The sequence below is a fragment of the Pempheris klunzingeri genome, chromosome 19 (genome assembly GCF_042242105.1).
Source record: "Pempheris klunzingeri isolate RE-2024b chromosome 19, fPemKlu1.hap1, whole genome shotgun sequence".
NCBI lineage: Eukaryota > Metazoa > Chordata > Actinopteri > Acropomatiformes > Pempheridae > Pempheris > Pempheris klunzingeri.
In genome coordinates, this window is record NC_092030.1 from 20,115,836 (window position 1) to 20,133,541 (window position 17,706).

The 17,706-nt window shown below is 38.8% G+C and overlaps 1 long non-coding RNA gene across 1 annotated transcript; it reads left to right on the forward strand.

Moving 5' to 3' along the window:
- The first annotated feature begins 1,698 nt into the window (after positions 1-1,698).
- LOC139218677 (uncharacterized) lies at positions 1,699-2,722 on the forward strand. The gene is made up of 3 exons (XR_011585683.1): positions 1,699-1,725; positions 2,577-2,612; positions 2,696-2,722. It is a non-coding gene; the product is annotated as an uncharacterized lncRNA (long non-coding RNA).
- Positions 2,723-17,706: the final 14,984 nt, after the last annotated feature.

Sequence of the window (17,706 nt, forward strand, 5' to 3'; positions counted from 1 at the left end):
CTTCACTTCTTCTATTGAGCTTTAAAAGTAACACAAAAATGTTCTCATTAATGTAAAGTGAATGCAGCTTCTTATTATCAGTGAACTCAACCAAAGGGAGAATTATTAGTAGCTTTAAAGGAAAGTCACATGTCCGTATGTACATGGAAACTGTCCGTCCTCCTGTTCACACTTCTACTTAAGGTCAACATGATGCTAACTTAGACAAATCAGATGATTTTTGATCCTCTTTTTAGTACAAAGCTCCGTCTATGGCATGAAACCCACAGTGCAGTATTAATATACTGCAAACATCTATTTTTAAATCCCTCTCTGCCCACCGTTGATGTGCCCTCGAGCAAGACCCTGAGTGGCCAACACTAAATAACAAAGAATTAAAGTACAGTAACCTTTCAGCCCCCATGCTAAACATTAAAGGGATAGTTTGCATTATTTTGAGTGGGGTTGTATGAGGTATTTATGCACAGTAACTGTGTTATGCCTCAAGTTCGGAGGAGCCAGACTCCATTGACAAAAGCAGCAATTGTTATGTAGCAGAACATGGGAGTTCGCTGTGCAACTGTTGCATCAATGAATCACCTAAAACGTTAGTTCAGATCAGAAGTAAACATTTAAAACACCAAAGCCACACAATAACACAAATAAACCAACCAGTCAAGGTGGTGGTAGACCAGCAGCTACAATGTTCTGCCATTTAAAATCACTGTTTTTGTCAATGGAGTCTGGTAGATTTGAAGAGAGCGACTTGGAAACAGTTCTTCGTCTTGTTCATACTTTTCAAACTTTTATTTAAGGTTAACATGAGGCTAACTAAGACAAATCAAATGTTTAATATCAAATATCTGTTTTGTTTATGTTTGCTTATATATTTATTGCTCCCTCTGACACTATAATCTCATATAATCCTGATATATATGTGTGTGTGTGATGCAGCATTACTTCTTCTATGGTGGTGTGTGCATGTTTGTGATTAGTTAGAGGAACATTTGTGAATTTCTCCTTGTGTGTATTTCAAAATCGGTCACTCAGACGTCTGAGGGCTCTTATATTTATCTTTTATTTAACCGGGTCTCATTGAGATTAACAGTAACAACAAGATCCCATTAATATGAACCACATTTCAGTAACTATAAGTTAATGGCATTTAAAAACAGCAGTATTATTTTCCTGATCCTTTAAAAGTGACTTAAATCCCCCGTAATGATCGGCTCTGACTGTCTCAGCTGCCTTTGTGCTTTATTCCAGCTTCAGTTAAACTTTAAAATACATTTCACACAAAGCTCCTTGTGGATTTTGTCTCCCATCGCTTCCACTGAACGTTTATTAGTGGATCGGATCTCTTCGTGTGAACAGGAGGACTGATCACAGCGAGCAACAGCTGTTTCAATGTACATATGAACACCTCTTATTTGTTTTAAAGTAGACTTGAGAAACGTGAGAAAATGTGCAAACTGATCTTTTCCCCAAACTAACGCAGCTTTGTTGGAAAGAATTGTCGCTGGGACATTTGCTGTATAGACTTGCCAATTATCTGGCAGTTAATTAGCACTATTATATCATTTTGTTTTGTATTGAATTAGCATGTCAGACATGAAACACAGTGCAGTATTAAAATACTGCAAACATCTATTTAACTTGAGTATTTATCTCCTCCCTCCCTGCCCACCGTTGATGTGCCCTCGAGCAAGACACTTAGTGGCCAACACTAAATGACCAAGAATAAAAGTACAGTAACCTTTCAACCTCCTTGTTTAACATTAAAGGGAGAGTTCGCATTATTTTGTGTGGGGTTGTGTGAGCGTCTTACATAGTCTCACTGTGTTATGCCCCTAGTTTGGAGTAGCCAGACTCCATTGACAAAAGCAGTAATTTTTATGTAGCAGAAAATGGGAGTTCGCTGTGCAACCGCTGCCTCAATTCATCAACTAAAACGTTAGTTCAGATCAGAAGTAAACATTTAAAACACCAAAGCGGCACAATAACACAAATAAACCAACCAGTCGAGGTGGTGGTAGACCAGCGACTTAAGTGTTCTGCTATTTAAAATCAGTGTTTTGTTAATGGAGTCTGGTAGTTTTGAAGAGCGTGAAGAGAAAAGAGCGGCTTCAGTTCTCTGCTGGAAAGGGTTATGTTAAATGTTACTGTGCAACAAGTACAACCCCTCTTCAAACAATCCAAACTATCCCTTTAATCAGTGGTATGTGAACAATGAATAAATGGTGGATATATGGACATTTTAAGTGTTTATCAATGTACAATATTTGTCACTAATACCCTCTATCCAAACTATATTATACTGTCATTCATTATCAGTTTATACATCCAGTTACAGAAGCTTCACAAGAGTTAGAATTGTTGACAAATAGATTAATAAACACTTTAAAATGTTCTTATATCTGCTTACAACTAGAATAAAGTGAATTATTTTCTGTCATTGAAGGTGTATTAATTGGTTTGTGCTCTATTAACTGCTCATAAATGCTAAATAATATTCAAAGTCGACCATGAGTTAGTGGAAAAAGTAACAAATAAATCCATCATTTCTAATGTGTTTCACGTGTCGTTTTCATGTTTAGATGATGTGGGAGAGACAACAGATCTAAACAGGAAGCGTGAGTCAGAAATATAATTTAAAAAAGCTGTTTATTTCACGTTCAAGCATTTTTGCCATATTGTTGTGCTTCTGTGATTATAGGAAACGTTCGAGTCTCATTTATTTTGCCGTTGAACAAGTGTAACCCCTTTGGTTGGGCCGGCCGCATGTGTGGTGTCGTCTGTGGGGAGTTCACGTGAGGACGGCGTGCGAGCGACATCATAACTTCAGACCTCAGGTATGAGCCGGTGTCAGGTTCAGCGAGGAAGAGGCCACGCCTGCACACCTGCACGCCTGCTCCACGCCACAAGAATGCTTGCAGATTGACAAACATCCAAGTCATCATTGGTGCATCTTTAATATACAGACATCATATCCGGTGCATCCATCATCTCATATAATGAAATACACACAACCTACTCTAGGAGGAAATGGTCCAAACAACAACACTGGTTGGCCTTTAACCCTTTGAGGGTCTTCAGCACTTTCTAGTGTGTTGTGATTTTTATTTTTAGCATATTTTATCAGTTTTTCATGCATATTGCTTATAATTTTGCAAGATGGTGAATTTTTCAGAGTTCTCAATTTTTTTCATGTATTTTTTGTGTATTTTAGACCATAAAATGATGCGCATCATGACAAAAACATGGCAATTTAAGGGTTAATTTTTTTAAAAACTAATTAAAATTTGATATGTATGATTAGGGCTGATGCTGGTCTAAAAAACTATTTTAAAAAAATTTTAAAAAAAGAAAGATTTTTAACATTTTTATGGCTTGTTTTTATGCATACACATTTATGTGTGTAAGGATCTTTAACGTGATTATTTCTGAGGACCTTCAAGGGGTTAAAGCTCCGTCTTGTGTCGTTATCTGTGGGCACATTCAGTGTTTTGGTTCCAGTCTTACTGAGACGTACTAGTCCTCTCTAGACGTTATGTAACAGCAGCAGCAGCAGCAGCTCCTCGGCCTCTCCAGCGTGGCCCCTGCTTCTCACTTCTCATTGGATGTAAAACCATTCAGATAAAAGACAGTAGAGCCGAGAAGATGAGACAACATTAAATCTACGTGTATCTTTATTAAGAGCTTTGTGTCCATGTGTTGAAAGGTCGTTCAGGACGTTCTCACAGCTTCCCACTGAGGTTTTGCATCTTTTGCAGCACTTCATTATTTTCAAATGCAAAATCATTTGGTGCCACACACAGAACGGGACGAGGTCAAAGAAGTGCCGGACAGTTTTGAACACCAGAAGGAAATAACATCTTGTTTCTGCTGTAGGAGTCTCATGGATTCATCAGACGAAATAAATCTTATTCATATAGAATCAGTGACAATAACGAGGAAAAAACCCCTAAAAGTTCACATAAACTCCACAACTGGAGCAGAGGAGTGGGAGAGGTCCTGGATGTCTTGGCACAAATATTTAACTTGGAAGGACTTTGGTTGGATTTTGAGAATTAGATTTCTTTAAAACATCAACTTTGTGCATGTCAACAGTGCATCTCTAAGGAGGCTGGATCAGAAATGCTCAGAGATCTTGTGTTAATAAAACGATAATCCAGGATTAATTTTTTCCCACTTTTTAAAAAAAAGACAAATCATTGTGACCCAGTTCACAACAGGCCATTTTTATAAATCATGAGAATTTGTGCATAAATTAACATTTTTACTGCAGTTTCAATTTGAATAAGTGAACCATCCTTGTCTTTATTTTACTTTATGCAGGAGTGCATGTGTTTGAAAATATAAACACACGTTTAACACTTTAGTTCACAGTTTTTATCTCCCAGCATGAATAAATGCATTTAGGCCGAGTGCTGGTTTTTCTCTCTTATCGGTAACAATATGCACATTTTAAAGACCAAATGAGAAATGGGACTAAATAAGTGTAGTTAGGTGAAGTTAACAGTCACTCGTCTGCAGAACTGTGAGGTGTAACATTAGTTAGTAGGTAGAAATACCAACAAGCTTCCTCAAATGACTCTGAAGATATAAAGACAGATTTCTTTTGCACTTTTTAAAAATGTTTTCACAGGCGAAATAATCTGAAAACAAACAAAGAGTAATTTTCATGCCTCAAATCAAATCAGCAGAATACTATAAATTAATGATATATGAACAAACCTTAAGAATAGAGTTTGGTGTCTGTAAGAGCTGCTGAAACAGACATTTCTGCCTCAAAGTGAGAAAAAAAACTCATTTTTAGGGAGAAATCTACAGGCGGAAATATTCAAAGTGTAGTAAAATAAACACCTGAATGTTTATTTCCACATGTTATGGAAGAAAAAAGGGGAATAACCCTTTAACAAGAGCTATTTGTACTCTAAATGAAAGTTATTAATTCATATTTAAGTGACTTCAGGGACTTCAAACTGAGTGGGATTTTCTAGCACTCTGTCCACCTTTGACTAAGTAAACACACGAGCTCATGAGCCACAAACTGAAGATGATGTGCGTAAAGTTTAATAACTTCAGCTGGAGAACATCTGCTCCTACTTTGTGTAGTTTAATGATTATTGATCACTTTCCAGAGTGCAGATAATTGATAATATTGCACTGTAGCTGTTGAATAAACCTCCTTTTGGAGACAAAGAGGCTTCAGAGGCGTCCTGTTTCATCTCCACTCCTCAGGTTACCTTTTGTCTAAGTGAGCAATCACCTGATCAGATACCAAACCATTATTTTACTTCAGGAAAATACGCAAAAGGCCTGTATGCTAGTTTTTTTTTGTTTTTTAAATCTTGGCCAAGTGCAGCTCTGAAATCCAAGCTGTCCCTGAAGAAAAGGCCGACTGGTCTATCCAAATGAGGGATTAAAGACGAGGAAAAATAAAGTAACCAGATATCACAATCAACCGGACTCGATGGGACGTTCTCACGCGAGGAATCTGATGCTCTGTAAAGAAGGAAAGAGAGGGAGAGAGAGGAAGACGGGCCTGTGAGAAAAGGAGGGAGGGAGAGAGGGAGGGAGGGAGGGAGGGAGGGAGGAAGTGGCTCTCAAAACAAATGACTGCTCTGGGAGTTAAAGGCTCGACTTGAGCTCACAAAAGATGTCAGCAGTGACAAAAGTGGGGAGAGAAACGCCTCATTAATGAACTTTGCGTGAACTTCCTGCTGTTTGGAGTCTGTGATGAGCTGAATGTTAAATACAAACATCAGATCAGATCATTTCCTCATGTGTTTTCTTATTTTAGGACGTACTGCACCACCATATAATTTACTCTAATACTAAATACTGAGTGAAATATTGATGTACTTGTACTTTACTTGAGTATTTCTATTTATTGATGTCCTCAATCAGACAGTAAACATGCGCCACATTGTAAAAACCATATATTTTGAGTAAAATGTAAAAATATTCAGTGATTAAAAGTCTGCATGAGACTTCCTCAGGTACTTTACTTCATTTTAAATCTCACGCTACTTTTACTTTACTGAGTTTTTTTCATTTTATGCTGCTCTCTACCTCTTCACCACTGCATATATTGTGCTTTTACTCCACCACATTTATAGTAAACAGTAAAAAGTACAAGCAATAAATAGCAAAAAATATGTTAATACTAAAGCAGTTTATCTCAAAATGGTTCTACAGTAATTGTGTACATGCACAGACACTCACAGGGGTCACAAGTAGCATCATCTATATCATTTATATATGGATTTATTTATTTACAGTGGAGGAGAAGATATTCAGGTTATTTTCTTAAGTAAAAGTACTAAAATTACACTGAAAATAAAAGTCCTGCACTTAAATTTGTTATTTAAGTTAAAGCATGTGAGTATAATCAGGAAAATACTAACATTTAAGTATTAAAAGTGAAAGTACTATTATTTATTCTATCATTAGGTTATTATTTCTCATCACTGATGGAAAAACAGGATTTTATTGTTGGAGTTTGTTCCTCGTTTTGAGCTGATGATGAAGATTGTTGGAATAAAAGGAAAAGCTGCATCCAAGTACAGTACAAATACCTCAAAACTGTATAAAAAGTACAGTATTTCAGTAAATGTATGTAGTTAAATCCCATTACTAGTAAATAAGGAGTGATTTTGGTCACAGTTTATGATTTTTAGCAGTGATTAGCAGTGATTATACTTCTCTACTTATCTAATTAGGGTTTTAAATGCAGGACTGGAGTGTTTTCACATTGTTGTTTCAGCACATTTAAGCTTTTAAGTCTCAATCAGGCTGCAGCTCATCACCACCTCACCTGATTCCCACTTTGGCTCCATCGTGTGGCGGCGAGCGGCCCCAAAGGAGACACCAAACACACCCGGCACGGGGCAGAAGTCTGCACACCGGATAAAGCCAGGTTCAAAATACTTGTTTCATTTTGTCTACATATTAGAGACGAAGGTTTTTACAGTTTAACAGCCATTTAAAAAATATGTTTTCAATGTTTTTGAGAATAAAATGTTGTAAAATCAGTGACATATGAACCTTAAGGATACAGAGAGGAATAAAAGTGGAGAGTTTGTGTCTGTCTGAGCCTCAGAGTGAGAAAAAACACATTTTTAGGGAGAAAATGTAGTAAAATAAACACCTGAATGTGGATTTTGGACATTTTCCCTCCAAATGTTAAGGAAGAAAAACAGGCCAAAATCTCAAAACTTATCAATACATTAAAAAACAGTAACAGTGAGGCATGATGAGTACTTTTACTTCAAGTACTTTTACTTCAAGTACTTTTACAGTATTTCAACTGAAGTAAAAGACACAGCTGAAGATGAGAAACCAAAACTACAGGCTGTTTATTTTATTAGAGGTCTCAAGCCAGAAAGGTTTAGAACCACTGGATTAATTTTGATTAATCAATGAATGTTATCAGTTATCATTTTTTTTACAATTGAAAAGTAACTTCAGTTGATATATAAATGTATTGCAGTAAAAAAAAATACAGTCTTTCCCTCTGAAATGTATCTTAAAGACTAATTAACATGTGAAAGCTCCTGTGTATCTGATTAATCTGTGATTCTCAGGGAGAGAAGTCCTAATCTGAGTCATTGATCAGTAAACTTGTTCTGCAGAGGCGCCGCCTGAAGATGGAGCTGTTGTTTTATGAGCCACAGTCTCAGTTTCCACTGAGTTGATGCCCCCCCACGGGGACGTTCCTCCTTTTCTCAGTGAAAACATGACGAACGCCGTCAGACTGAGCGGTTACATCAGATGGTCCCAACACGCTGGTGACTGATTTCATCCTGCTGCCAAAGTTCAATCCAGAGCAGCAGAAAACCAAGGACATGAACATGAATCTGTTCTTAAAAGCCTTTTATAGATAATGTTACTTTAGCACAAGTGCAAAAGTCTTAATAGAAAAATGCTCTAAAAGTATCAAAAGTACATTACTGTTTGTTCTTTTACTCCAACAACAGTTTGGACTGAAATATTGAACATTTTACTTGAAAAATATCTATATTTTTTTGCCTCCAAGAGGTAAAAGCACAATAGAAGTGTAGTGCAGACGAGGTGAAAAGAAGCATCTAACTAAAAGTAAAGTGAACGTGTGTCACGTCATGACTAAAAATGGTTTCTCTCTAGTTCAGAAGTCCAATTTGAATTTATTCTATGAAACATTTTACTCTGTGAGTGGCAGATAAATAAACAACGAGCTCCTTCTTTTGTTCTCACATTTTGCCGCTCCGTCAAAAAAATTATTCATAATTTTCAATCAGCAGTTCGTCAGTGTTTAACAGTAATTGAATTTTGATATGGGGGCAATTATTCATCATTTAAGGTTATTTGCATTAATTTGAAATATTAATGGGTGAGAGGAGAGATGAGTATTTGGTCACAGAGGAGCTCCACCACTCCAGGCATATAACCATTAACAGACATTACCCAGCATCCTCTGCACCGTCTGCATGGCGCTGGGTGAAAGGAGGGCGTTCTCAGATTTTCTTTTTTTTTTTTTAAGAAATTATACAGAAAATAGAAGAAGAAGAAGAAGAAGAAAAAAAGGGGGGGGGGTTCTTTGAGCATGCAGATAAGAGCTTAAACAAAATCCTCCAGTATCTCCTGAAAGTGTTTCCTCAGAATTATAATTGCAAATGATGATTTGCATGAAATCCAAAGCGCTCATTTGATTTCAGCTACAGTCCCTCCATCAGACATGTCAGGAACATACATGTCGTCATGGTAACGCTGACGAATAGTACACCTTCTCCACTTTTTTTCGGAGTCAGTGGCACCTGAAGTATCGCAACAAAGAGGACGAACCCCACCGACTGATTCTGTAACGTTTAAGTTTTCACTTATCTTGTGAAATATCCCGAAAGAAAGCCAGGAGACGTAACAAGAAGAGGACAAAGACTGTGTTTTATTAGGAGCTCTTGGTGTCATGGAAACGGCCTACGTCGCATTTAATGAGCAGAGGAAAAGTGGGCGCTGTCCGTGGACTGGATAAAAGAAGTGGGCGTAGCCGCTCACCCACTGGTTTGTGGGCCGCCATTTTGAGGTCTTGAGTTTGGCTTTGCGGGCGTCGCCATCTTGGTTTTTTGGAGCCAGAAGTGAGGGTCGTTGAGCGAAGACCACCTCTGATTGGTTAGTCACGAAATAGTCTAAAGCCCCGCCCCCTCTCCCTGATCTATTGTCCTCTAACTGGGACCATAATTTACTAAATGATCAAGACCGAGGCCAGAAACTCATCAGGAAAATGTTCACTGAGCTCGTTTTCCCTCCGTTTGTGATCCACGTGAAACCAAAGTACAACCTTGACTTATTAACCACATGGTTTTGATGCCTCATTCTTACCAAACTCACCAAATTCAAAATGTTACTTTAGTAAAAGATCAAAAATAAAAGTAATGGTTATATTACAATAGATTATTATATTATCATGTTTTTAATAACTAACAAATACACATAAGAGCATTTTAAAGATGTAGTTTGTCGACGTGGAGCCGGTTTTAGTAGTTTAGTATTAGATCACATCACATAAGCATGATAACGTTTGTCCTTTATGCAAAAAAGCACCATATTTCCCTCTAGTATGTGATGGAATAGAAGCTGCAGTGAATGGAAATATTCACGCAAAGTACAAGAGCCTCAAAAATGGACTTACTTACTAACACTTTTTGGTCAAATATCTGCAAAACTAACGGCATTCCCATCAGCCTCATGTGTTCAGTGCTAATTAGCACGCGTTAGCACGCTAACATTCTGCCTCTTAACATGTCGTCACTGTGAGCGCGTGGACTCTCTTTTCTGTTCCATTTTCCTACAAGTACCAGATGATAATAGGCAATCATGTGGTGTTACATTCTTCTCCTCATATTTCAAGTATAAATGAGATTTTGGGGCTGGACGTGGGGACGGACAGAGAGGCAGAGAGGGGTTACGGTACGAGGAAGGTGTGAGATAAGAAAAGATTTGTCCGTTAATAACAGAGAGAAGACGGCTTCAGTCTTTTTTGATTCAGCGCCAGATGTCATAGCTTTGATTGTTTTGACACCCCGTTAAGAAATTCAGGAGCAGGACGGCCGGCTCATGAAATTTGCAGATCCTGATTGAATTTAGGATATTTTCATAAAGGCCGTGTGTGTGTGTGTGTGTGTGTGTGTGTGTGTGTGTCCTTATGGGATTTGAGATAGAAGTAGGGAGGCTCCTCCACCCATCAGTGTAGGTGCTCTCTTGTATCAAGCAGGCAGATATTGGATCTTTTTTTTTCCTCTTGCACACCTCTCCGCCTGGTCACGCTTGACTTTCCTCACTCTTTGTACATTTTGACAGACCTCAAAGGCTTCAGAGAGTCCCCCGAACGCCACCTTCCCTCCCACCAAAGACATTTCTGACCAAACTCCATACAGAAAGTCTCCAAAAATTCACATTCGTTTGATTAAAATTGCTGTAAAACGTATATCCCAGCTTAAAAAATATACAATACGAACAGTAATAATTGACTGCGCTTATAGTTAGACAGGCGTCTCTTTTCAGTCGCAGTTTGGTTATGTTTAGGAGGGTTGCACATAAACAGCATCACATATTCCTATTTTTCTTGTTACATAGTGAAAACTGTGGTAAAACCACACATGAACAATGTTGCTCGCTAGCTAACACAATAAAAACAACAAGTTATCAAACCACCTGATCTGATTACTGAATAATTACAGCTGCTACTGCTGATGCCACAGTGCACTTTTAAGGTGAAGGCCAGAGAAAAAGATCAACAAAGTCAGTCGGATTCATCCTCTGGGGATCATGCATATCTGTGCAAAACTTCAATCCATGCAGCCACTGTTGATTCTTCTGCCCGGTGGTGGATTCACTAACATCTCCGTCCCTGGAATCATAAAAATATGGATGATAGCAGCTTTTAACACCTTGAGTTTAAATCCTTCCCCACAAAAAAAAAAAAGCTGTGACCTCTGTGTCGTCTGCATGCTGTAGAATATCTTTGGCAAGATCCTAACATCAAGTATTTAGTACGTGACTTTGTGGAGTCAGAAGGACTCATTCTCATGTCCTACATCTGCCATCCACTCACAAAATCCACCTCAAGAAAATGCAGAAACCCCGTCGACACCGCCGACTGAAAGATGTTGGCTCGTATGCAGATCAGCGGCCGAGGCGGATACTTTCCCCTCCTTTAACTTCTCCGTTTTAATGTATCACCTTGAAATCCACAGGGCATCCTCCCAGGAGTCCCTTTGTCTATGAATGCTAATGGGATCTCTCTATGTTAATAATAAATAGCTGCTGATAAAATAATAAATTTCTAATGTCCCTCTCAGACCTTTTTCTCCCTCCTCCGTCTCAGATTAGTTTATCAGGGCTTTGCCGCCCCAAACACTTTGGGCTTAATTATTTAAATGCCTGAAAAATTCATATCCTTCTTTTTTTGGGTGCAAAAGCCATCGTTCAGCCTGTGAAAATTTGGAGGAGAAAAAAAGGCGGAGAGGGGATGAAATATTCAGCAGTGCGCGGGCCCTTCAATTATTTTTCAGATGCATGAATGTTAAAAAACACATGCAGACTGAAATGAGCATTTTTAAAGGCAGAATAATTTCCACAGCGGTATAATACAGCATTGTCAATTATTCAAGGCCAAATCTCCCCGCAGACACTCAACACATTTATGTTTAATCACATTCAGGGAGTTTGGATACAATCACTTGGTTGTCATTTGTTTTTGTTGTTTTTTTTTTTTGCAGCCCAAAGCAATGCAATTAAGTGTAGAGAAAAAAAAAAATACAAGTTAGAAGATATATTTTATGCAGGCAAATAATTAAAAAAGAAAAGTGCGTCCATGTGGGAGCAGAGCCCGGCTCCACTTAATTGCTTTGAGCTCCTTCGCTGGTCAAACGTGGAGTTTTGTGGCGTCCTCGCCGCCGTCGTCCCCGCTGGTTTGTCTCCCATCAATGTTTAACACGCATCACAACATCGAAACAGAAAAGATGTTTCTCATTCTCATCTGTAATTTAAGCATTCCTCCGTGTTACATCCTATCCCCGGTATCGCTGTTCGCTACACAAATGCTTTTGTTTGCTGGCTGTCATCGTGCTGTATTATTTAGAGGCAGAACAAACAGAAAAGCCCTCGTCGTCTTCTTCTCTTCTTCCTAATTCACTCACAACGCTGGCTCCTCGGGCCTGTCAGCGAATATCTACCACAGGGATCAATTTCACCACCACAAACCCACTGGATCAGATCAGGTGGGACACACACTCACTCAAACACACACACACATTCAAACGCCCACGCCGCACAGGCCCCTCTGAGGAACAGCAGAGTGACGCCATCTTGGAAACATGGAAGACGAAGAAAAAAAAGAAAAAAACTTCTCGATAAATCTTCGTCTTTTTGAAAACTTTCTGATTAACTTTTAGGAGAAGAGTTTGCAGTTTAATAACAGTTTAGCGCTCCTTCGTGTAATTGAAAAGAACATAAATGACGATGAGGGTTAAATGATGGGCTTGGAGACGCGTTTGAGTCTCAAATTAATTTAAATTGCTGCGTGACATGCCCAGAGGTTCTGGGTCAGCCTCCATCTCATCCTCTGCCCCTGTTTTACCCACTTTTTAAATAAAGACTCTGAAAGATCAAAAGACAAATCTCAGAGATTGAATCTTTAAGGAAAGTGTCACACAGTCGCTCTTGAAGTGAATTTTGAAACGGAGTGGAGCTGAAACAGTTCGGCTTATTGAGAGAAAGATCATTCGCATCTATTTTGTAATTTTTTTTCTATCAAAAACACCAAAGATTTGATGGTTGCGGCTTTTTAATTGTGAGGATTTCCTTCTTTTTTGTTTTGCTTCATTGTAAACTCTATCGGTTTTGATTGTTTTCTCTGTTTTTGGACCAAACGATTGACCAGTTAATCAATAGGCTATTGATAAAAGGTCATTTGCATCTGTTTTTATAATTTTCTTCTATCAGAAATCCCAAAGACTTGATGTTTGCAGAGGATTTTCTTCCTTCCTGTTGCATATTTATGTAAACTGAATGGTTTTTAACAAGGTTTTAGTTTTGGACTGTTGAATCAAAACGATGAATCAGTTGATCAGTTGGCATTTGAAAACAGTCCATGATGTTTTCTTTTCTTTTCTGTTTTGTATTGATGTAAACTCAATATTTGTTGCTTCACTACTTCTTTTGACTAATTAGTCTAAAACATGTTGCCAGATTAATCGACGGTTGAGATAATCATTAGGTGCAGCCGTTATTTGGAGATTTGTTGATCATATTTGACCCCAAAGCTGAAGCCATAACTGGCTTACAGGTTTTATAGTACTGCAAACTCCAGCACTGAGAAGAAGTAGAATCTAAATAAGTCTAAATAAGAACAGAAGAGTAACATTATCAGTTATTTGTTTGTGTCCACCTTCTCTCTCTTGTAGCTCAGTTTTGGGTCTCCACCACCTTCTGGGGGAAATATAGACCAGAAGTGTTTAATAACGCAGGCTGCTGAAAGTGGAAGTACTGGAATGCAAAACACCAAACTGTTTCACTTATTCTTCTTGTTTTTTTCTGCTCTTCCTACATGATAGTCGGAAACTCATACAAAGAAATAATATTATATAATATAATCACAGGCAAAATGTTCAGTCTGTATAACCAGAATTAAAACAAAAAAAAAAGAGCTTTAAAGACGATAAACTGTTTGATAAACTGAGGGAAACTGATTACATCTCATGTAGTTTAGTTCCTCACCCAGTGAGGCAGCTCGGTCAATCATAAAGTGTTTAAAAGTTAAAGATGGATGCCCCGAAAGTTAAAGGTTGGGACTGAGCCCAGCTTCGCTTAAAAAAAAAGAAAAGAAAAAGGATTACTGAGTCCAAATACGTGTGAAACTAAACCCACGTAGCGTCTGTGATGTGAATGAAAACATTCGGCTGAGTTACACTAATAGATTTTGAAAGCGTGCAGATTATTGAAACATTTATTAACTGGTCTCATGTAATAAATTATTCATGTGGACAGCTCATTTTGAAAAAAAATCATGTCTGGTACATAGCTTACATTATTATTGTATTAATACTGTATATTATATTAGCATTATAGCATGAATTATTGAGGATTATGGCTCTGTGCACTGCTGGCTGCTGCCATGTGTCATTCACAAGTCACATTGAATTGAAGAAGAGATTGTGTTGATTGACTGTGAACAAAATCACACTCAGATTTTAAAAATCTTGGAGTGACAGCAATCGATTGGGTGTTGATGTTTATTCATGTTAACAGCGTGATTCACTCGATAAAACCCGAAAGGATGAACGTGGAAAGAGTATTAATACAGTGCTGTTAGAAATACTCCACGACAAGAAAACATCCTGCTTTCAAAACCACGTTAACCAAGTAAAAGAATGTAAAGTATGAAAAGGTGTTCAGGATAAAGTGTTTTAGTATAAAATCTGAAGTTTTTGGATAAACGAGGCAAAGAGGAAAACACCCAACCAGACTCTGTTCATTTTTATGCAAATTTAAGGGTTCAAGCAACTTAATCTGCAGTTAAAGCTTTTTTATGATAATTACAACAGTACAAAATTAATCACTTAATTTGCAGCTTTTGTTGTTTAATCTACAGCAATGCATCATGGGCTATAAGATCATCATCTGTCTGCCTTACGTGCTCCCCCTCCATCCCGTGTTTCTCCTTCTTCTTTCTCTCTTCCTCTCCTGATGATGCTCCTGATCAGATGACGAGTGGCCGACTTTCCCGTGTTGGTGTTTTGGTTCCTTTTTTTCCATTTTTATTTTGGGTTTATTTCTCTTTAGATTTGAAGTCTGGGGGTTATTCTGTCAATGAAGCTGTGCTTTCATCAAACAGACTGGCTTGAACTGACTTCCTCCTCCACTCAAGGCTCAAGCTGCTTCACAAACACAGTTCAGCACAGTTAACGTAAACCAGGCTTGAATGAACTTGCGCCCAGCGATTGTTGAAAAGACGATACTGTGTGGTAAAAAGGAGGGAAAACGAGGGCTGTGTTCCCTGCTGATGGAACTATATGAGGAATATAAAGGGATCATTGAAGGTTTATGACCATAAAGGTCTGATAGTTTTACCTTAACTAACTAACTATCCAACCACCAGCCAATCAGAGGCAGCGCAGGGCTTGTATGTAATAAATAAGGCTCCTTTTCTATTGATGTTTGACTTCTGCTGTATAAATAATGATGACACAGTGAAAGTTGTAAGATGTAAGACCGTCACAATTAGAATCTCCAGATTGACATGGTTTTACATCTCCATGGTTCTTGGCCAATAAAATGGATTCTGGGATCATTTCATTTTATTTGAAGTTGTTGTTGTTGACACTTTTTTTCTAACATTGCACTTCATTCTGAGTGCAGGAACGCAAAGGAGTCTGCCGGAGAGGAGACGCCAACAGAAGGATACTATATGTTTTAAACATTAAGTGTATGCAGCACTGGCGATGAGTTGTGGGTACTGTTCACACACACACACACACACACACACACACACACACACATGCAGCTCATAATCCCTACAGGCCCTGGGGTCTTGCTCACAGGCCCCTCAACTGGGTGACAACAAACCTGCCTCTCTGATTTATGGAAATGCAGATGGAGTTTTTATTATGCCTCCTCGTGACACACACACACACACACACACACACACACACACACACACACACACACACTTCTCTCTCTCCCTCTTCTTGGTTCACCTAAAGGGAGGACAAAGGAGGTCAAATACTGTAAGAAATGTGTCAACTCTGCAGCGAAAGTGGTGATTAGATTATGGGCTCTATGTGTGTGTGTGTGTGTGTGTGTGTGTGTGTGTGTAGGAGTGTGTATGTGCACGCATTAGGACGTTATGATATTCAATTGCTGTAATTAACATGTTTATAAGGACACACTAAATTATACAGTATTTCAGGCAGCAGATAATTCATGCTCGGGTCAGCGTGTTGGCTGCATCCATCCATCTATCTATCTATCTATCTATCTATCTATCTATCTATCTATCTATCTATCCAGGGGTTCAGTTTTGTCCTCAGCGTGGCTTCAGATCCTGCAGGGAAAGTTTGATAAGCGTTTGAGATGAGTAGCGTTCTTCCTGGCTGATTAGTCGAAGCACTCAGGTTTTGTTGATTTGGTCATTTTCCCGTGGTTTTCGTGCTCCAAACTTGAGCAAACTGGCCACGTTTTCTTCTTCTGTTGGGTTTTAAATGTGTCTCTTGTTTGTGTTTAGTTTGTAGTTGTCGTGCTGCAGCTACAGACAGCAGCTTAAAGTGAAAGTCAAGGTGTTTCTCCACATCCAAGATGAACCTCTCATTGTTAAAAACACCCTCTGACCGGCTGACGTCTGGCCTGGTGCCACCGATAATTAAATAATATTGATGTGGTGGTCGAATATATGATTGAAAGTCTGCACGAAATAGACCCGGTGGGTTTTGGCCCAAACTAAAGCTGCAAAATTTTAAGCTGAAGACGTGAAATTTCTTATAAATAGAAATATAAAGTAGCAGCAAATGGAAACACTGAACTGTGCAGAATATTTGAATAAATGTACTTGTTTGTGCTGTTTTTATGTGTGCGTACTTGTTTTGTTATTTGCATTTGTTCTCAATCCTCTGAAAGTGAGATTTTATATGTGAGTATATGATTTAAAACTGAGCTCTGAGGTGTGGGGTTTTTTTTTTTTTGAGGAAGGTAAAGATCAGAGGTGTGAGACATCCAAATGAGCTTACATGTGCATTTTGTTTCTGAATATTCATAACCCACAAATCATCAGTGCGAAGGGGGGGAAGGTAAAGGTGCAAAAAAAAAAAAAAAACGGGTTGGTTTTTCATTATTATCAGGGAACATCCTCTTTGTGAAACACACTCCTGTCAGGCTTTGAAGAGGAAGAAGGATGAAGTGAGGAAACAGGAAGTGATGAGGGATAGAGGGAAAAAGGCAGAAGGAGTTGAAACAGGAAGAGCAGCGGGGCTCTGAGCTCGTCCGCGCACTTCTGAGATAAAACACATCATTCATCTGCTGTTCCCGTGGCGACGCCCCGGCCAGCCCAACACTTAAATACAAGAGCTCTCACCTCAATCCCCTCTTTATTTCTTTCTTTCTCCCCTCCTCCTTTTTATGCTCTTTACTATCCATTTCTTCTTTCTTCATTTGTCACTTAAATTTCTTCTCCCCCCTCCACCCCATCCTCTCTGGAGTGCTCTTTATCCCTCAGTCCTCAGTATCCTCCCACACCCTCCCTCCCTCCCTCCCTCCCTCCTCTCCCTCTCATCTCATCCCCACCCCTCAGCGTTTAGTGATTAATGCAAGTTTTAATTGTCATGCTCACTTTTATGCTCATTAAAGTGTATTATGCAGCAGTTAGGGTATTAAAGTTCAGCGAGAAATTTCATGCATACTGATGAGAATGTAAATGAGCCCAGCGTGAAAGGATACTATGGTTTGTGTTGTGCATGTGTGTGTGTGTGTGTGTGTGTGTGTGTGTGTCTGATTATCCCCAGGAGTGAGCCAGGGTGTCATTATCACCCGTGCTAGCCATCATAGCCGAGCAGAGAGAGTCCGTCCACAGACATCACGTTAATGGGAGTCATTCCCAAAAGCATTCTTTGTGCATGAACACCTGAATAGTATTAAACGTGTGATGCTCTGCGTTGCAGGAAATGCTGCATGGGCTTTATTTAGAGAAGTGCA